Below are 22,627 nucleotides of genomic sequence, written 5' to 3' on the forward strand. Positions count from 1 at the left end.
TGTAGAGACCCGGAGTTAGAGACTGAGAGAAAGAGAGAGAAGGGGTATACACAGAGGATGAGAACTTAACTGCTCTTTCAAATTATAATTAAACCATCTCCCTTAAGAGTCTTTTTTCTGACTTTGGATGTGCTGAATCTCAGAATGATGGAGTCGTGCCCTCTGTCTCAAATCTGCCTGCACATTCTTGCTATTTTGAGTGCATTCACACTGACAAGTATAGCTACGTGTACAGAGCACTGCAAGAACCCAGATTAATTCTCACAGTTAGTGGTTGCCATCTTATCTAAACCACGGAAGGGACCCCCAACCAATTTTCATCCAGTGGGAGGTGGAGGATATATCAGGAGTGCTGACTGTGATGCGAGCTAGCTAGTATCAGCTGTTGATTCTATCTAGCTGGACTTTTAGTCACTGAAGATAAATGCGTTGCTAAGTGTGATGTTTATGTGTGTTAAATAGTCATGGCTGGAGCTTCCCACATTCAGTTTGGGGACTACACTACCCCGTCACAATTCAAACCAATTCAAATCAGTTAAATTTTATTTATATATCTCCAAATCACAACAACCGTCGCCTCAAAGCTCTTTAAATTGTAAGCCCTACAATAACAGATGAAAAACGCCAACAATCAGATGACCTCCTATGAGCAAGCAATTGGTGACAGTGGGAAGGAAAAACCTCCAGCAGAACCAGGCTGAGTGAGGGGACGCCATCGGCTGTGACCGGTAGATGGCGGCGGGATAAACGAAGTAAATACTGCACTACATGGAAGTATACCCAACTTAAAGTACAGCACAGAACTGCTAAAAACTGAGGAAAAGTAAGGCCTTCAGCATTTATGAGTCTGCTGATGAAGCACAGGTGTAAGGAACCTAATTACCAAGTGAAATGTTTCGATAAAATAGAGAACGACATATGTGCAGCGACAGTCACAGAGAAAACAAGATTATGGAAAATCTCATAAAAAACATATTACAGTGCAGCTCCATTAAAATGCCCACAAACCATAGATCCTAATTAGTTTACAGCAATTACAGGAGGGACAGTGCCACTTACATCACTCGCCCATTCAGCTGTCACAGAGCAGCGTACGAGCCGCTAAATCCCAGCATGCTTTGCTCCAGGCATGCCACTCAGTGGTGCTGTGTTCGACATATCTGCTTTAATCTGATCTCGGTGGGTGGCTGTAAGACTGACAAAAGCAGCAGAGGTTGGCATACAGAGAAGCAAACTCAACACAAAAACAGCTGAGTGATAGTCGAGTGACATTATGAGACATAACGACTGAGGAAAAAGAGCCGGGAGAGGCTCGGATTAATGCGCACCGGATGGATTTAAAAATGTGTTTAACAGTCGCGATGCAAGTTTGTTACAAAACTTTGTAGGTGGCATCTTTGAAGTAACACCTGCGCGACAGACGGACGGAGAGCCGCGGTGCTTTAATAGACTTTTCACTGACGTTAATTGTTTTTCTTTCATCGGCTCGTCTAGCCGCGGAAGGTCAGCGCGTATAGACGAGCTTCTTTTTCAACTGCTCTCAAAAGCCAACGCAACCTGCTCATCCGACACCTCAAGTACACTCAAAAAAAACAAAAAGAAACAGAGCCAGGTACTCACTGCATACTGAACTTTTCTCCCCAGCTCAGATTCTCAATGCTATAGTGCCAAGTACTGCTATCAACACAAATTTCTGCTTCAATCTCAAAATCAATTTTTACAAGCGGCACTTTCATTTTTTAGGGGGTTTACAGCTTGGAAGGAAAGACGGTTTCGATGTGTGGGTTTTGAGGCTCGATGTGAATTTTGATTATTTTAGTAAGCAGCGGGAGTTTAAACTGAAAGGTGATTTGTTTTGCCTCAGCAGTATGCAGCGGTTTCTGAAAGAAGATTCGAGGGCAGCGGAGTTAAGGAAAAACACATATGGTGCAGGAATGCTCGCTCATAAGTATGAGCCCCTATAGTGTTGCTTTGACATCTGCGCTACACATGTGTGCCATCCATAAAACTGCACTAGGATCACTTTAATCGTTTTACATGCACACTAAAATGCACAACCTGTGGATCATCGTAGAGCTTCCTGGATTGTGTCATTAAAGCCAGGGCAAAACGGTGAAAACCAAATCTCCATCTACAAGAGCCCGGATAAACACATAACTGCAGATGACCTGTAGCATGTCGGTAATGGCTCACTACTCGGAATCTGTATTCGCCCTGCCATCTCTGCTGAAAGACAATAACCTTTCGCATAAATGACAGCGCACTCCTGAATCCCAGTTTAAGTGGAAAATGCAGTTAAATGCTTTTCTGTGTCTCATGCATGCAAACCCTGACATCTTTGTCACGCCTGAGAACGGCGGCGGACATCTGAGACGCCGTACATAAGCGATAGGTGACATAATGAGATGCACTCTCTGGATGGCTATAAAGGCTCGTGTCAACATTTATGCAAATAAAAATTTGGCAGCAAGTACATTATAACGCAGTGGCACTGACCGCTGATGATAAGGAGGTACATCTGAATTCTTTGATAAGAGTCCCTGTTGGGAAATTAATTTCGGCAGAGGACATTTGGTCCGTACAGAGCTGCGATGTAATTAAGGTTAAAAAGGAGGCTTCATACCAGGCATGGAAATTGCTTCCTTTTAAACATATCTGTGAATCTGACAGGGGCTGGAACGGGGTGGACACGGGATATTCACAACATCGGCGTGCTGCTTTACTTTTTTATTTCATTTTCTTTAAATGATGCAGGACAGGAAGCGGTGACGCTGTCTAACAGCTCGACCCAGAAAGCAAAAGAAGAAGAAATCCTATATACATTTTCTTTTTTTTTGCCTGCAAAACAGCTTGAGTCAGCTGAAAAATGGAAAAACGTTCAATCAAGTTTAGCAGACAACAAGGAGGAAGGAACAGCAATAAGTCATGGTTTTTATCTCCATCTCTGATATTGCATAATGCATTGTGTAGGCTCTAGTTTATATGCGCATACTCTCAGTATCCTTGAATACAATAGCTTGACCAGATGCAAACATATATGAGGAAAAAATACAAAGATAACAACCTTTTTTATAGTCGCTTCTGTGGTACGTGGAGGAAAGAGCAATGTAATAAAATACAATATAATGTTCTGCAAATATGAAATTACCTATGATTCTGTTCCAGAAGCACACACTGTTTTATATCTGAGCTCGAGCTGAGCGCTGCTCAAGACATTAAGTGAAACAATACACCTCATGTGCAGCGATAACCATCTTACAATAGCATGCCAACTAATGACGCAAACCAAGCTTTGATTTACGGGTCGTGACTTAACGTTATAGCCGGAGCACAGATGCCAAGCATAAAAATCAATACGACATTACTTGCATGGAGGCCGGGCAATAGGGGACGTTGAGGTGTAGATATTCTTAAATAAGACAGCTGACATGACAGACATACTGTGTGCTCTGAAATGGCAAAGCCCGCTGCTTGATATCATCAGGCTGCAAGACGTTTTCACCGAAAGGGGGACACGAATGTTTGGCATGGAGGGCTGAGGCGAGGCACGGCTGACAGGACTCTGTGCATGAGTAGATGGATGGACGGACAGCTGGCGATGCTGAACATTTTTCAGCTTTCTCTTTGCATCATATCGCAGCGTTATACTCGCTTTCCTCGCCCGAGTTGGCAATTTAAAATGGGAACTGAAGGGGTCTTTCAATAAACTGCCCGGTAAAGCCTATTTATCGACGCTTCTCCAATGCAATGATTTTTTTTCTTCGCGTGGACGCTTTTGCAAATCCCGGTATTTCTCCAGCTCATGGGTCTAATCAATGAATTGCAGCCGGCAGATAGCATCAGACTTATTGTTTTTGTCCCAGCGTGCTCATCCTTGGCTCAGTGATGCACACGCTGCAGAGACTGATTTATTTTTTAATTTCAGTGATTTTTGTGTGTCTTTTTTGTTTTCTGGTTAAACACAAATTTAAACAAATTAAGTTTTATAACCCTGAGCACTTTTTAAGGTGGAAGGTCAAGTGACATTTTGAAGCTGTAATGAATACAGTACGTTTTTTTTTCTAGCCTATTCAAGTTACAGTGTGCTATTTGAAATGCTGCACATAAGAGCTTATAAAACCGGTCATTTAAACATCACTATGAGCACATGACGGTGAGCCAAAGCAAGGCTGCCTCGCACCTTTTAAGCTGCAAAGCGGAGAAATTTTATCTGCTGAGCCAAACATGAGCCGACAGTTTTTAATGACTTTTAAATATTATTGCCTTTATTGTAGTCATCTGCTCCTGATTGAGGACATTAGAGGTAAAGTGGTAGGGTAGTTTTTTTTCACCCCCATTCTCCCTTATGATGTGATCATACCGTGCAGTCCCTCAGGGCGCTTTAAGGAAAAGCGACAACACCGATACCATGAAAATGCCAGCATGCCCCATTCACAGATATTAGCCTCAATGGCCTGGATAAGATGCCATGCTAAAACCCCTGCTGCGTGTATGTGTGCGCGTTTCTGTGTGTCAGCCTCTTCCGATTCTATGCTCCTTTAAACCACGGGCCGACCCCCTGCCGCGCCGTACGTCTTAATCACTCCAGGGGCGTGCAGGAGACAATGCCTCACTGTTTATGTGACAAGAATATAACCGGGTACGTACGACAGCGCGGGTCGCAGTCAGTGTTTATGAATGTGCGTTTATGTTCCGACTCTGTTATGGTCTGGTGACAGCATGTGAATGGGATCCCCGTGCTCCCACCCCACCCCTTTCTATCATTAAAGATGTGTGTGTGTGTGTGTGTGTGCTGTGAAGGCCAGAGGTTGTCTTATGAATGGCACCAGGCCCTGACCTTGCTCCTAACGCCCCCCGCCCTTCCTACACACCTGATTATTCTCAACCAAGACAATATCAGACATGCGCTTCATGGTGCCCAGGTCAGAGGTCATGTCATTAGTGCCATTATTTTCTGCTTAGAACATTACTTTCCCCAGGACTACCCCCCTCCACTACACTCCCAACACTTCCTGTCTCTGCAGCTTAATACTTCAGCGCGCTGTGCCCCAATGAATGCCTTTCTAAAGGTTTTTTCTTTTCCCCTTCGTCGGCAGGTGAAGACACTCTGTTTTAATAATAATGGCAGACGTAGGGTTTTTAAAAACACTATGAAACATTACATAAGGCAACTTCTGCTGTACTCCGCTGAGTTGAAGTAAGTGGTTGTGGGAGATGAGGCACCTTTTTGCATTTAATGTCTTTATCCCGTCACAGTGGGACAGTCCATTAGGTGAAGGAACATGTGTGGATAAGCACAAAGTGTAATATTACAGACTTTAGTTAAAGGATAAAAAGGAATATACTCCAAGCAGCCACAACAAAACAACAAAAGCTGAACAATCTAAATGCTATTTTCACCTGGGATTTTGGCTTCAACAACAAATAAGCTGCTGCTGCTGAATGCGATTTTGAAAACTCAAAATTCAAATTCAAATTTTATTTGTCACGTACACAGTCATACACAGTACGATATGCAGTGAAATGCTTAGACAACTGCTCGTGACCTAAAGAAAAAAAAGGAAGAGGCTATGAATAAGATAGGAAATAAATATGAAAAATTAAAAAGGGTAAATTTAACTAGGAGGGAATAAAATATAAATTAAGGTTAAAAATGAAATAACTGTACAACACAAATTAGAATGAAGGGTAAATTTAACTGGGAAGAATAAGATAAAATATATAAATTAAAGTTGAAAATAAAATAACTGTACAACAAAATACACAATATAGAAATATATAAGAATGTATGAAGAAATAGAAATAAATATATACACAATAACAGCAGCTATACAAATATTAACTGGAAATGAAGAATATAGTGACCAGTGTTGTGCAATCCACATTATGTCCTGTGCAGTGCAAATATGCTTAAAGTGATTTAAGTGATGAAGTGAAAACAATGTCCAGAAAGTCCAGTGTGTGTGTGTAAGAACCATATGTGTGGGTCAGTACTGTGTGGTGGTGTGATTGAGAGACCGTATCGCCTGCGGGAAGAAGCTCCTCCTCAGTCTCTCTGTGTTGGTCTTCAGGGAGCGGAATCGCTTTCCTGACCTCAACAGAGAGAACAGTCTGTTGTTGGGATGGCTGAGGTCCTTCACGATCTTCCTGGCCTTGGTCCAGCACCGCCTGCTGTAGATTGAGTGCAGGTCAGGGAGCTCGGAGCGGATGGTGCGCTCAGCTGACCGCACAACCCTCTGTAGAGCTCGTCTGTCCTGCATGGTGCTGTTCCCGAACCAGGTTGAGATGTTTCCCGTCAGGATGCTCTCTATGGTGCACGAGTAAAAGTTCCTGAGCACCTTGGAGGGCAGTCGGAAGTCTCTCAAGCGTCTGAGGTGGTAGAGACGCTGTTGGGCCTTTTTCACCACGGTGTTGATGTGACAGGACCATGACAGGTCCTGCGTGATGTGAACTCCGAGGTATTTGAAGCTGTCCATTCTCTCCACTGGGCACTCGTTGATGACGGGGGTCCGGTAGTTCCTCTCCTGCTTAGTGCTGAAGTCCACTATCAGCTCCTTTGTCTTACTGACGTTTAGAAGGAGGTTGTTCCTCTGGCACCAGTTCTCCAGATTCCTAATCTCCTTCACGTAGGCCGTCTCGTTGTTGTCAGAGATCAGGCCCACCACGACGGTGTCGTCAGCAAACTTGATGATGGTGGTGGAGCTGGTAGTGGCCACACAGTCATATGTGTACAAAGAGTACAGCAGGGGGCTCAGAACACACCCCTGGGGGGCTCCAGTGCTGAGAGTGGTGGAGGCTGAGACATGTCCGCCCATCCTTACTGCCTGTGGTCTGCCAGTTAGGAAGTTGGAGATCCACTGACACATAGATGAGCTGAGTCCCAGATGCTCCAGCTTGGTGGTGAGTGTGGAGGGAATTATGGTATTAATTATATGGTATTATGGTATAAACTCTTCTTTAACCTGTTTTGTTTTATTCCTGAGTTTTGTTATTACTTCCTATCCTACCACTCTGACGCACCCTGTTGTGTTAAAGCACTGTGTGGTTTGATAAAGTTAATTATGGTATGACTGTAGGCTGCTTTATTGATCAGCGGTGTCATCATCTCTGAAATTTTCCAAGACATCTAAGTAAGAAGTATCATTCTCTAAGGCTGTGGGCAAGTCACACAGAGACCTCTGGCGTGACATGGCGTTTTAGCATGTACACATTCTGACATCCACCCGATCTCGATGCCTGTTGCTGTAATGCTAACAATTTCTCCTTCCTTGAATCACTTTGGGTCCAAATTTTCAGATAAAGTTACTTATTCAGCCATTTTTACTGTTCCCACCACATCAAATTTAAAAACAGCTGTTCACTTTTTAATTAATGCTAATATCTTAATGTATCTATAATGTAAAATCTATACTATTAAATGAAATATTAGCATCGCTGAAGGCTAGATTCTAACTACATTGCTGGTTTGAACTGAACTGTGCATAACGACATTGAGCCCACATGGTAACATAGAAAAAGAAGTATTTTCAAGTAAGGATATGAATATCTTTGGGAAGGTTGTTTGTTATTTATTTATTCTTGACCTCGGGACATTCAGAAAATAATGTAAGAATAATGTAAACCCAAGGTCTGGATACTGGCTACAGCATCTCAGTGTCTTCAGTGAATGGAGTCACAGAGCCAAGGGAAAGATTTATTTTTTAAATCTCATTTTCATGGTAAATATATTTTTCCTGTTACATTTATTAAAAGGAAAAAATTACGTCGTCTTTGCTGCTTGAAACATACCAGCGTTTAACAGAGAGAGAGAGCCTAAAACGAGTGCAAAACATACATTTTCTTTGAATCCATTAATGACGACGAGAGATTTCCTGCTCAGTCTAAAGTCAAGGTTAGCCCTTTTCGAGAGCACAAAACTGGAACTTCATGTTCAGCTTAATCAAGGTGACCACTGGGATTTATTAGTATTCACAGCAATTTACTGCACTCCTCAACAGGAGAGATGTAACTTTCTTTCTCATTAGCCGCTGCAGACACTCTTCCACTCTTTTATTTACCTCCACCCCTCAACCTTCCTCCACAATAGCACAGAGGATGGGCTGCCAGATGATAGCACCTTTGTCTGAGCGGCTCTGCGTGGCTACCGGAGGGACCCGTTTTCCTCCTCGCAGAAGCTTGTCATCTATCATTACTTGAGGCGGCCTTGAGAATGATTCTGGCAGACAGCTCAAGCTTACCGTCTGGGGGCCCAACATAAACAGCACACTGCTGGGCAAACAAGGGTGATGATGACCATTATTTCCCAAGATATGTGGTTTAAAAAACAAACAAACAAACAAAACTTTATTGAGTTTTGTTGGCAGGCAGTGCAACATTTCTGATCATTAGAATTCGGTATTTTCTTTTTCCTTTTCACATGTTGCTGTGTGGATTTAGGGCACATCCACACAAAGAATGTCTGGAGCAGATAAAACACTCTAGATCTCTAACTCTTTTTGGTTGAAATTTGAACAGCAGCATTCAGAAATAAATAACCACACCATGGCCCCATGAAAATGCAACTCAACGTGCTACTCTGAGCTGAATGTGGTGCAGTTTGTTTGGCGTAAAACAGTCGTACCAACTAATGGAAAAATCCCCAAACCGCTCTGAGCTTTATGGGCACATGGAGACAGATGGTAACACCTTATAGCCAGCGGGTAACCACTAGCTGTAAGATATTCCCATAGACACTTTCAATTAGTGGGTAGATGGGTTAAATGCAGGGTATCAAATAGTGGCCTTCAAAGGTTTAAAGACCATTCTTGTAATATCACCGAAAGCGAAAGATTACTGTTGGATGTTTTAGTAATCCAACAATTAGTTTGGACTGGAGTATAAACACAACATAATAAGGCAAAGGTGACTATGGCTGTTCTAGACGACCAACACTATCACAATGGCCTGGTGTTTAATTCAAATAAAAGATTTTACTATTTAAATACATAGAGGGTGGACATATTAATAAAAATAACTCAATCTTTGACCAGTTGGGGGTAGGGCTGTGCGATATGACCAAAATCTCATATCCCAATATAAGAATTCTATCGTCCGATAACGATATAAATCACAAAAATTTAACATTTCCTGTAAATTCTGTGAATCTCGGGCAGCTCGACTTGCGTGAAGTGTTTCCAGCTGGGCGTCGTGGACCTGGAGTCGAGTGTTTTAACTGATGCATGAAACGATACATTTTTAGACATAAGTTGTAACAGCCGCCGTTTTCTTTGTGAGTATTTATTACACGGCGTGCTGCGGGGAAAAGCCTGTTCTAAGGTTTGAGTCTAAGGTTTATTTTTTAGCACCTGACGGCTCTTTTTTAATTCTCATCCATAAATAATCTGCATCTTTCATGTGATTCAGTTTATTTTGAAAAGTCTCAACAGGATCTTGAGCTTTATTGTGAAAGGCTTATGTGGAACATAAACAAGCGGACACGCGATGATGTTACCGTCGTTGTTGCCAACGACAACGCATAAAAACAGGCGGTTGTCCGTCTGTAGTGTGGTTATATTAAATATAAGAGAAAGAGAGAACTTTAAGACATTAATATAGCCACTACAGTGACCATCAAAACGATGAAAAAATATTGCCGTAAAGAGTTTATTTTGCGACACCACGAAACAAACGATAGCGTAAAATGAAACTATAGATGTTTTTATATCGTCATCCGATATATATCGTTATATCGAACAGCCCTAGTTGGGGGTATTTTGTTGGCATGGTTGGGTGCATTTGTCCATTTAGAAAGGATACAAAGGCTTTCTGAGTGAACACCATTCCTGTCCTGAGTGGAATGATCTCTTATGGCATCAAGGGTTTAGTGACTGAGTTTTTTTATAGTGACAAAATTCTAGAAATTTTGAAATTAAATGAATTTCCCCTTTTGCCTTTTAAAAAAAAACAACTATTGTAGTCGGGTTGATCTGATATCCTCGTGTTGGCGTTGTTCCCAAAATGTTGTTCCAGGATCAACATTGCAAGTGACCAATCAGAATGTTGTGACGTCATACTTTTGCGACTTCGGGAAAAACCGGCGTAAAACAAAAAACTGTACTAAAGCTGCATGAAACCGCCTCTGTCCGCCGATCAACGGACTCTGACCCTAACCCTAACCCTAACCGTAACCCTTTAATAAACAGTAAGCAGAATTGATATTGTCCTTGCAACATTGGAATTTCATAAATGCACGAATGGCTTGGCGCGCAAAAGAATAACGTCACAACAATGTGATTGGTCACTTGCAATGTTGAACCTGGAACAACATTTTCATGATGATCTGGGAACAACACCAACACGAGGATATCAGATCATCCATTGTAGTCGTTTAAAGGAACTCCTAAGGTATTCGTTTATTTATTTTTTTTAAGTATTAGAAGGTATTAAGAGTTTCTTAAAAAGAGGAAAGAAAATGCAGAAAGGTCAAAAGTAATGAGCTGCTTAGCCATGAAGCTCCCAGCATGCAGTTTTTGTGCTGATGCTAATGCTAGAGGAGGTTTTAAGCCCTGTGGTTACTGAGTCAGGAGAACACTGGTGACTTTCACCAACTAAACACCTCACCACTCAGTGACCCCACTAAGTAACTTTACATGATCTTTGCAATAATAACTCCTACTGCTGATCAAGTAATATTTAGGAGACAAACTGACTTGGCAACAGTGGCCTCGTATTTAGTGCGCTCTGTAGAATGACTGAGTCTTTTCAAATGTTTGGAAGGGCAGACAGCATGGCCACCTGGGACTGGGACCAGAAACACCAAGGCGAATTTAGATGAAAAGGGGCGGTCCAATTCTTTTGTCCATGGAGTGTAGTCTTGAAATGACTGAAACAAGTCAATAAAATCCTGCAGTGCAGCGTTTGCTGATTTCTTCACGTCATCCCCAAACTAATGCAATTATAACTTGTAAAAAAGAAGCGATCACAAAAAAAAGCAACTTTATAAATGCTAACAGTGCATCAGTGATGATCTCTGGATCTGGATCTCTTGCCACCTTCGAGCAGCACAATGATCACACAAACAAATAACAGGCCTTTCACACTTTCATCACAAGGACTGAGGACAGCTGAGACATTTCTCGCCTATTAATATCAAGTAAATTGAGAAGTGCAAGTGTAAATTGGCGTTATAGGTTGCCAATTTCGTCGGCTACTGTAAAATACGACTTAAATTTATTCAAGTGAAGTTTTCATTACATGAAGCAGTATTCATAATGAATCCATACACTGACAGAAGCTAATTTCTAAAGGATTAAGCATATCAATCTCACTGTCACCGAGTCCCTTCTTTGCTCAGATTTCTCTGACAAAGCTATAACTCCTTGCCAGAATTTTTTAGGCCGCGTTAGCAGCTCCAAGAATGCCTGATAATATCTCAACCCACTCAAATCTCAACACTTGAACACTTTAAGAAAACCTTTCCCGAACAGCACTTGTATTTTCAATCTGCTGCATTAGACTGACCAAAATGTAAACACTCTACTCCACACCTGGCCCACTGTGAGCTGTGGCAGAGCATTTCTGTTACTTAATAACTAAGCAAAGAAATTCCTGATGCACAAAAGCCCAATGTTACGCTCAACTGGTAATTACCAACTCGTACACTACTTGAACCAAAAAGTGGTAAACACCGGTGGTTAAAAATTCCAGCTGTGTTATTAGACTTCAGCACATGATGGACTGCAGGGAACGGCCTATAGCACCGAACTAAATTTTACCTCAGACTACAACACACAAGTTGCAACTGTGATCAAAGGGGAGGCATTTAAAATGCATTGAGGAGTACAGATGATTTGCCAAATCTAAAAGCAGGATGATTGTGGGCCACCTTCCACAAACCCAACACCATCGAGTGATTTTACACCTGGAGCACCCCAGTGAGATATGAACCCAGCAAAGAGCACACGTAATGAGCACCGTTCATTAGTGATGCACTGACCCAAGACAGGACATACACATAATCACACACACACACACACACACACACGAAACCCCGCCTCGATGCCTGTGGCGCCCATGCCTGGTCACCTCGCTCCGGGATCAAAGCCAGTATGTTGTTCTAATCAGTCCTCACAGTGGGCAACCCCATTAATTCAATTCTATTTCATCAGCGGTGAGCAGACCACCGGAGGGGTCTGCACATTCCTGGGGTCCCGCGGTCCAGGAGTAATCCTATCTCTTAATGACCCGAGATCAGACTCTAGCCCAAGTAATTGCTTCGAGACCAACTTTGTTTTGCTTGCCGACATAACTGCGAGATCATCGCGGGAAAGAAACAAAGACAGACACAACTCATTTTATGGACACGGCAGGGAAGTCAAGCAGAATTAATGACACCATATATCAAGTAATTCCAGACAATCAACCCCCCGCCAAACCAGGCCAACACTACACGTTATGCACAGTAAGCTGTATCAAACAATCAAGGTTTTGTCAGCTCGCATTAGAGCATAATCAGATTAGATTTTTATAGCCCTTCTCCTCTACAGCAATATCGTTAGTAAAATTTGTGAAATTAAAATGGCTCCAAAGAGTTTCCATGGAAAAAAACAAAACAATAAAAAGACATGGCAGAATATGACTGACTCATGTTTTATTGTGCTTTTGTATTATGCCGTGTGGCTTGTCGGTGGCATAATAAGATGTTTATTGGGACTTAAGATAATGAGCTTTTCCTATCTTACCGTACCTTTGGTCTCTTGTGGATGGGGATGCTCATCACAGACAAATTAGATCTTTTGAGTATTGCTGTCTACACCTGCAGAAACAATAACAGTTGGTAAATGGGAAGGCTTTGAGAAAAAAAAAAGCACTGCTATAAACGTGGTCCTAATACTCTGGTGTTCTCAAAAATTAATAAGAAACAGGTTTCCATTCACTCAAAGAGTATGAAAGTGAGGACAGATCTACACACAGACGTACTATTAATGGCTCTACAACAGTCCCGAGAGAATATCGGAGGTCAACAATAGACAATTGGCAGTGGGAGACAGCCAAACTAAACATATATGGCTGGAAAGCTCCTTGGGATTAGTAGCAAACAAATGTCTGAGTGAAAATGTGAGAAAAAAAAACCTTCCAATAATACACAAAAGTGAAAGCTCTGCTCTTTTTGAGATGACGACAAAGGAGTTTTTGCATGGGACGTGACACTTCAAAGGGCCTCATTGTCGCACGTAACAACAGAGCTGGTGTTGGTAAAAACAGCGATCATCTGACTCCTCGACGGTGGCAGCCTTTGGAAGTCACCACGTCTCCTTCTTTGTTTGTGTCTGTCTGTTTATGAAAGAGTACGTGCTTCTGTTTGGAATCTATGCACAATGACATTTTTTTGCTGAAAACAAGTGAGGGGGGGGGGGGGGGGGGAGGAAAAAAAAAAACTTGGTAGACATCTTTTTATCGTTTTGATCACCGCAAATAAAAGAAATAAAGATCAATTTGGCAAACAAAGAGGCTTTAAACAAAACAATCTATGGTGTCGGGATTTTGTTGTCTTTTTGAAAAAAATTTCATGACCCTTTTGCACGGCAGCGTACAATTAAAAAATAAAAAGAGTATAATCACATTTTTGTGGATTCTCTAATATCTGAAGACGGGGCTTCAACAAGCAGATATCCACCGCAGGTCACGCAGGAGCCTTTTCCACAAAATGTTAGGTGAATTAGCTGATGCTCCTGCAGCACACAATAGGAGATGACGCAATCCCACTACCACATTTACTCAGTTACGGTTTAGATAAGGGTCTTGCCTTAGTACAGGTAGAGCACAGGAAGACGGTTTCCTAACTGCGTACTGGACATCACACAGGCTTCGTACAGACTAGAAAACTGGCAGATTAAAGGATGTCTGATCCGACTGCGCCAGATATTGTCAAAAGCACTACTGTCATGTAATATATATAGTATATACGTATACATACATTTCTCAGAGCAGCCTACATAAACCACTATGCAATATAGCCACACTGAACTTTAAGAGCTGCCAAAAAACCCTCTTGTTCTACTTTCACAAAGAGCATTGCCTTTTCTTTTTACCGACACACCAAACATGCACTGACATCGTAGATGACGCAGTGTGAGAAAGAACAAAAAGTTAAATTAGGCTCTCTTCATCGGAACAAAAAAACACTTCTGTTTACACATTTCTGCAAGTCCACATAAAACTCCAATACAAACGAAAACGCGCTGTATTTAAGCAAAACACTGTTGGTGCCCTTTTATCGCTGTGATTGTTAGACAACCGATAATCACAGCATTTGTGTACACATCTTTGATGTGAAGCTACATCTCTCTTTTCCTTTACTGTCCCTCTGTGAGCTATGCCACAAACATTTTCTTCTCCTTCAAAATAATACACCGATATAGGTATATTAGTTCCCAGGATGGGCAAAGCAGACGGGGAAACGTTTTCAAAAAGGGAAATGTTATTGAATGCTCATTTATCCTGTTTCGCTGACATTTCCACCGAGTCACGCGCATCACGTCAGACTTTCTGCAGGGCTGGATCTTGAGTACATTTTGTCTTTTTTTAAAGATGAAACACAGTGAATGAAAGCTTATTTCTTTATTCTTGGGGTGAAGGGAAGGAAAAAAAGTCTGATTGCATTTGTGATGTTGTGCAGGAATGGAAAGGGCTACCTTGCCAAATCGTTCTCGAGAGGATGATAAAAGACAACAACTCGCTGGGTTTTAAACATTTTTTTCCACCATCAATTTATGGGGCTAAAATACATCTGCTGTTGCAGAGTCTAAAAAAAATAAATAAAATTTGTGACATATGGCTGTTTATGTAACAGTGCCAAAATAATCCAGAGTGAAATCTCATTAAAAGTTAGAACACAACCAAGTGTGCATATATAAGAAGTATATTTTAAGAAAGTCATAATGAATATGCACCCGAATATGATGTGTTTTGGTGCCACCACCCATTTTCTTTATGGAACGTAAGATTAGAATTTTAACGACATAAACAGTCAATAACTTCCAGGCAATATTGTATATATTGAGTTTGATGTGACAAAAATTACCAATACTTATTATCCGAACCAAGCGCATTGGCACTGGTGTGTAAACGAAAACCTTGAATTTCTTTCTCGTATTTTTTTTTTTTTTTTTAAAAACAAAATGAGTTGAACCCCCGTAGGAGAAATGTTTACTTTGGCATGAAATTAGAGATGTTTTCCATTAACTCCACACAAAGGAACATCATTAACCATCTCATTGACTTCTCCCTATAGATTTATATTTGCTCTCTTCCTCTAATTGTCTACGCATTTGTGATGAAATTCGAATACTTGCAGTCCAAAGGCCACTCCTGAATGACATTTAACATACTTAATAACCTTAAAAATGAAAAATATCACTGGGATAAAAAGGTGAAGCGGTACAACTTTCAGTCACTCGCTGCCTTACTCAAATGATGTACAGAAAAAGTTCTACCGTGTCCGTTATTGTAAACTTGTCAGAATGAACCCCAGTTATAAATCATCTACGTAATTATCAATTGATTGAAGCAGCTAACTGTGAAAACCACATGGAAGTATAATACATCAATTTTAATGACATTTCTTAATCAGAACGCTGAGCAATCAGCAGAGACCAATTAAGGCCTGAGAGATAGAGACCCGCCATTAATAATCACACTTGGCTGCCATCACATTGGCTCCATTCTCAAAAGGGTGTTTGAGCAGTTTTGAAGTGGACTATTCATTTCAGGGTAAAGGTATTGCCGCAAGACTCGAGAGCTGCAGCGGGAACAGGAAAGCAAAGTAAAAAGAGTACAGCAAAAAACTGCAAATGCCGAGCAGCTTCACGTTATGGCCACGCCGTCAAATGACTGGTGTGACTACAGTTAAAAAAAACTCTCTCATAAAAATCAAAGGGCTTCTTTTCCAAGTGGCAATGAATTCTTGTCCACAGAGGAGGGAATGGATAGGCCTATCTTACAAACGCTGAGAAAAAGAAAATGTCTACCCTTCAAAGCTATAAAACCACAGCGAGGCCCACGGGCACAGAGCAATGACAGATATCTTTACAATGCCACCTTCATCTGCAGCCTTATTAACGTTATGGTCAGTTTTATCGCGGACAAAGTCTGTTCATCTTTGAATGCAAAAACAGCCAAGCTGCAACGCATAAAACGTACCAGGGGCACAGAGACCAAGCAGCAACACTGCCCTTTATGTCTTTCCAAGCAGGAGTTTTCTTCTCTCTGATTTTCACTTTGCATTTGCTTGGCTGCTGATATGAGTGGCAATTGCCTGACTTTTAAGTCTACTCCAATGAACTGTGTCCATGTAAAGAGAGGTTAAACAGCCAGGGTTGCATCTGAGCGAAGGCAGTTGTATAACCAAAGTCACTGTCATTGGCGTTTCCTTTTTAAGCTTTATGCACTAAAATCTTTCTCACGCACAAAGTCTTGAATGATCAGGGCCCATCATATCATAAAGATGTCACACTACCATATTATCCTAATAAACTTCCCTCTCAGACTGCAGGCTTAGTCTAAAGCATTTAAAAGTAAAATGGGAGGCAGACCCTTCAGCTATCAGGCCCCTGTCCTGTGGAACAAGCTCCCAGTTTGGTTTTGGGAGACAGACACCCTGTCCAGTTTTAACTCTTCGATAAAGCTTATAGTTAAGGCTTGATTAGGTGACCTGAACTTTGCCTTAGTTATGGTGCTGTAGGCTCAAACTGCTACAGCAGCAGTCCCCAACCTTTTTTGCGTCACAGACTGGTTTATGTCCGACAATATTTTCACAGACCGGCCTTTAAGGTGTCCCGGATAAATACAACAAAATAAAACCAGAACCAGAACAGTACCAAAAAAGAAGATTTATTCATAACACACGGGGAAAGACCCAAGGAAACCAAGTTAACGATAAAAACGATTTAAAAAACTGATAAAAATGCAGAAAAACACAAATTTCACCTCTGTGCTACACGACTTCAAGTGAGGCACTGAGCACTTCTGTTCACTCCCCGTGTGTTTATATGCCACCAACATATCATTACATTTTTGTCTTCTTACTGTTGATTTAGACTTCTGCAGTGAATCTTTGCAGAGTGTGCGACATAACCTACGTAGGTGGTTGAAATCGTTGCCAGCACTCATACTTTTGTGTAGCGTTTTATGTATTAATTACATTGTGGTCGTGTTTTATATGCGGTGCCAGACACGACACAAACAAATAAAATGCTGGTACATTTTTCCCATCCTGCGCCCCTGCTCTTTGTTGTGGTCATTTTCTTTTTGTTTTCCTTTTTTTTGGAGGGGGGAGGCAAACATATTTGTCCCTTCAGATTTTCCACTTCTTTGTAAATTCCCTCACGTCCATTCTGACGGTTTCAGCGACCTCCCTCCAGGAATTCGCTGCCATCTGAGTCCTTATATTGGAGCAATGATTATCATTCCTTATTGAGGCAATGATTGTTATTCTCACTGATAAATTAAAAAGCCGTGGTGAAAAAGTAGTCGGAACACACAGGAGTCATCAACAGTGCTGAACAGGCCAGTTACAATAGCTGTGGGCTGCATTAAGACATGTAGATATGATTTCTAGGGACGTTCATGTCATGTTACGGCATAAAGTTTCAGAGGGGTTTGCGGTTACAATGTACCTATGATGTAGATTTAAAACAAAGTATAAAGTATACCCTACGAGTCTGCGTCTCTCTTTTCTCTTTCTCCTTGACTCTCAACCGATCACGGCGGATAGCCACCAATCCCTGAGCCTGGTACTAACAGTGGTTTTCTTCCTATTATAAGGGAGTTTTTCCTTCCCACTGTTGCCAAGTGCTTGCTCGTTGGTTGTCAGGCTTTTATCCAAATATACTAAATTCATTACCTTATGGCATAAAGTGCTTTGAGGCGACTGTTGTTGTGATTTGGCGCCCTATAAATAAACCTGAACTCAATTGAAAATTGAATAGAATATGAGCTAATGTCAATAGTCCAATTTTGATAATGTGGTGACCCACTTACACAGAGTTCAAATGAATAAAAACAGCCCCTTTTCCTTTTTAATTTGTTGCTGTCTGTCATACGGTAATTACTAAATACAATTAATGACCCTGGTCATTGTGCTGCAGGTATTTATACAGAGAAAATCTACTGCCAACGTGAATTAATCAACAGGGGAGTGCATGCATCGCAGCATTAGGATGGCTGGGATGGTGCCAATATTTTATAAGCTGCTGTGGCCCTTGAAAGAATACATCCGAACTAATGCAAACAGGTTGTAAATAGGATAATATTACAGATCCACATCACACCACCTGTAAACACGTGATTTATGTACCCTCTTAACTCAAAAAGCCACCTTTTAACTCGCGCAGTTGGAGTATGCAAATCAGACATGGCTGTAAGTCACTGTTATGTATACTACAATTAATTGTGAACGATTTACATATTTAGTGCTCACTGCAGATAAATGATTCAGAGGCTTCCCCTCAAACAGATCCCTTCAAAATAAATGCATGGTGAAGGACGAAGTAGGAGTGGCATCCCCAGATTCAGATAAGAAGATTACTGGGCAAACCCCGCTTTTAGTATATTTTCTTGTTAATACCAAGACAAATGGCAATTTAAAAAAAGAAAAGAAAAAAAATCCACCCTGAGGCACACAGCACATAGACTATACACTGCAGTTACAATGTGGCACCACTGAAATGACAGTGGCAAAGCTCAAATGGTTTTATTGTAAATTCCCATGGTTCTGAGACAAAAAGCAAGTGAAATGAGTTCAAGTGACTTCAGTGACCGGTGAAATTTGTTTTCCTCTTGAAGTAATTTGAAGTCTGGTTTGCCTCAAGCAGACAGAGTTAGTTTGAGTCTGACATTCCACCTCAAAACCTCTTCCAACAGGCCTCTCTTTAAGCTTGGCTTCTCCTCAAGGCAGATTCAATTATTCAATTTCAAATAAATGATTACATAATGTGTCCGTGTCCTTTTAAGGCCCGGTGCACTTCCCAAACAATGTCTGCTTTAGTCTCCTTTTTTTAACAACTTGGACATAGCCTGAATAGGTTTTGTATTACATTATAGATTATGTTTATTCCAAAGCAGAGATAAGATAGTGAAGTGCACCTTATTAAAATGAGTAAGGTTTATAAAAGGGATGCCTGGGGAGCTGTGGCCGTCAGCTGCGGTGCAGAAATATTCCTGTAGACAGGCTTAATGGGGGCCTGCATAAACAGGAGGAAAAATAGCAGTGGTTCTGTTGGTTGTGATGGTCTACAAGATAAAAAAAAAAAAAAAGATTTTCCATGCCTACCTCTTTCACAGCCCGCTCCCTCCCTTGATGGTGCAAACCTACGGCATCATCGCATGGGGCTAACAGGCTTAACCTGCCCCCTGCGGAGCCACTCACCACACAGCCGCCTCCCCGAGTGCAGCGGCCCTGAGATGTAGCCTCACAGGCTTGAGTCCAAACCAAATCCTCACCCCGTGTCCCCAAACATGTCAAGTGAATTTAAACACTCTATGTGGGTATTAGCATTAATGGAATGGTCTTCAGTTTTCCTAACAATGCTTTCTCTTTTTTTTTTTTTTGGCAGGAGGACCAAATACTTTCAATGCCACATTGAACAAATGCAATCGGAGCTAAAGTTACTGGTAAATTTAGAATTTAAGTGCAGCCCTTGGCCCTGGTGTTATGGCCTAATGGCTCACAGCCTTTTGTGTAGGGTGGTTCAGATTCCTGGAAAGCATAGCTGTTTGACAACAAAACACTCATGCCACGTACTACATATTACAGCCACAGCAACACTATGACAACTTAACACTTTTAAAGTCAGCAGATTAAAGACCTAAAATCATTACACTAACAGAAATCTTACTGTTAGGTGTTAATATTGAAATATGTGAAAAAAATACAAATAAAACTGAAACATAAATGTATATTAAAGAACCTATTCAGTTAAACAGTACCAAAATTCCTAACTTTCATAATCAACAACATAAATACAACAACAGAAACTAAGCTTTGAAAGTGATCTATTAAATCAAATCTCCATGGATGCAGGAGGTTCAGAGCTTAGTGCATTTTGAGACCATTTGAGTCTCTGAAAAGGGAAACTGCAGGCTTTTTAGAAATATGATACCAGCATCACTAGCCCTTGAGCGACTGTGTTCAAGAGGGCAGCTGAAGAGACTGCTTTTCATAGTTCACTGATCTCTAAAGAGCTTGGGAAGCACGGCATTTGCTCATGGCCTTATGCCCCGTGTGTTAGCAAGTATTTTATGCTTTGTAATGGCCAGTTATGCTAAATATTCAGCGGCATATTTAAACAAAGACATCACTGTCCCAGAAAACCAATAAGGAAATTTTAAAGGCTCCCTTAAAAGCTGCGGGAGAATAATTCAGTACTATCGGCATATCGGCAAAGAAAAAACTTAATGTGGTAAGTATCTGATCCATCTTCATCTTTGTCCTTGAAAGGCATCTCCCCTGTCAGTATTTAGAATAGGATTTTAGTTTTCCCTGAGATGGTATTCAGATTTACAGCAAAAATGTTTTTAAAATGTGCATTAAAAAGACGTTACAGCTACTTTTTTTTTTTTAAATAACAAGTGTTACTTTTAAAACAACTAATGGAAAAAACCAAAATGCTTTGTGTTGGAAGGAAAACGAGGCCTTTTGGTCATCCTGTCACTGAAAACGCCTTTATCATGTTGATATCAAAGCAGGACACGGTAAACCAAATCAAGACAGATCAAGCATTCTCTCCACGCTTGCTATCAAGCTTGAATACACTAACAAACATGGCCAACACAAGCTGAAACCCATCTTGATCAATGAGAGACTTAATATTTGTTAAAGCACTGAGTTAAAGCAAGCTTGCATATGAGCCACAGAGTCATTAGCATACAGTGGAGCCCAGGTGGAGCTTGGATACGGCTGTTATCACGAACCGGGTGTAAATGATCTAAGGCTCTGCTCATACATGGCCTTAACATTGGTCTTGGGTGGTACAACTACAGGTGGACTGCTCCTGAAGGGACTCGGTTAATGCCCCATGGCTCAGACCACATTTGGAGGTGGTCTAGATGGGGATACCTCCCCAATCTTTAAACAGTCTTTAGACAAACGTGTCCTTGGACACATTAAAAGATGGCCTGCTCTAACTAACCTGCTCCTTTTCCAACAAACAGCAAAACAGTTGGTGGAGTACACGTGGCAGACTCTTTCCTGCAAAAAAGCATTTCTGGATCCATCGAACAATTTTTAACCAGAACCAAATGCAAATCATCAAAAATATATTATTCTTCAATTTTTTAAACCAAGCATTCTAAACTTAATCACACAACTAACAAAACTACATATGTTTCTGTCAAATGAGGCGAGAGATTCATTGTCTTAATTATATGCAGACTGACCGTGTTAATGCAGCCAGTCAACCTCGAAAGCCCAATTCCACAATTTGCAATAGCCTGTCAGAGTGGGTCTAGATTTGCTTGACATAATAATGGGTAACGGGTCCAGTACCAAACTGAGCTAGGTAGGCAGGACTTTAATATTTAATGTAATAATATAATAATGCAGGACTCTTATTATTTTTATAAATGTGGAAGTAAAATCTGTTATAAAGTCGTCACCCCAGATGTTTGTGATGAAGCATGCCAGGTATGAGGACTAAATTCTTGCTCCGTGCTGCTTTTAACTGCAGCTCCCATTGTTTCAGCATGACTGCTTGAAAAGAAAATCTAAAAAAAACTTGCTAAGCAAACTGACCTTGAGGTCAAGTTCAACCTGTACAGAGATTCCATGCTTGCAATTTGCTAGCAGCACAAGACCCAAAAAAATTAACCTAAGAAAAAGGAAATAAATGCACTAAGAGTACAAAAAGCTACCCGAGTACCATCTAAGTGGCTATGGCAATTTAATACAGTGCTTAGTGAATTGAAATAACGGTGCAATTAACACAAAAACAGAAGCAAAAAAAGGAGCAATATTATGAAAACTGCTGGGTACACCGTGTTCAAAGGAGCCACTAGCATCAAAGGGTTAGCATGAAATGTATACATAATGTACTGCAAGCTTTCTTGCTGAAGGAAGTCTTTACAGTAAATACAGTAAGCAGTAGCATGCAATAGATTTATGTTTGTATTGACAGAGGAGAGACATTAATATTGTTTTCTAACTTACGACAAGAAAAGAAACCACTAAAAATATTTCCTGTAATAAATGATTTCTTTAACGAACAAAACCCATAATTATTTTTTTATTATTATTTTAAAAAATAATATCACATTTCAGAAACATAAAAAATATATATATATATTTATGAAATGCAGAGTGCATCAAAAAGAATAATTCAATTTCAAAGTGCTTTAGGTCAAGCCATTCACCCGTAACAATCGAAGCACATACAGTTAGAAAGAACGGATTCGTGACTTTCATGTGGTTGCTGGAAGGTGGCATAACAGCAGTGGCTACAGTGACCACAGACAAGTTTGACTATTGTATGGACATATGCAAGTGTCCGGAGAGGTATGCCTTGAGCAATAGTTAAGTTTTGTATGTAAAAGTTTATATTCAGCCATGTACTTTAAATTTTACTGCAATTTTCCTTTTCTTTTCTAAAAAAAA

General features: G+C 40.8%; 1 protein-coding gene across 5 annotated transcripts in view; it reads right to left on the reverse strand.

Annotated features, from left to right (window-relative positions):
- klhl29 (kelch-like family member 29) overlaps positions 1-22,627 on the reverse strand; it is a 276,227-nt gene that overhangs the window by 236,760 nt on the left and 16,840 nt on the right. For 2 of the 5 annotated variants that reach the window (XM_085431403.1, XM_085431404.1), the window contains exon 2: positions 12,725-12,793. The exons of the other annotated variants lie outside the window; for them this stretch is intronic. The gene's annotated coding sequence lies outside the window, so the exon portion shown is untranslated. The remainder of the gene's footprint in view (positions 1-12,724; positions 12,794-22,627) is intronic. 5 annotated transcript variants of the gene reach the window in all.

Source organism: Copadichromis virginalis, linkage group LG15 (genome assembly GCF_057382275.1).
Source record: "Copadichromis virginalis isolate Kocher_CV1m ecotype Utaka linkage group LG15, C_Virginalis_male_GT1.1, whole genome shotgun sequence".
Taxonomy (NCBI): Eukaryota; Metazoa; Chordata; class Actinopteri; order Cichliformes; family Cichlidae; genus Copadichromis; species Copadichromis virginalis.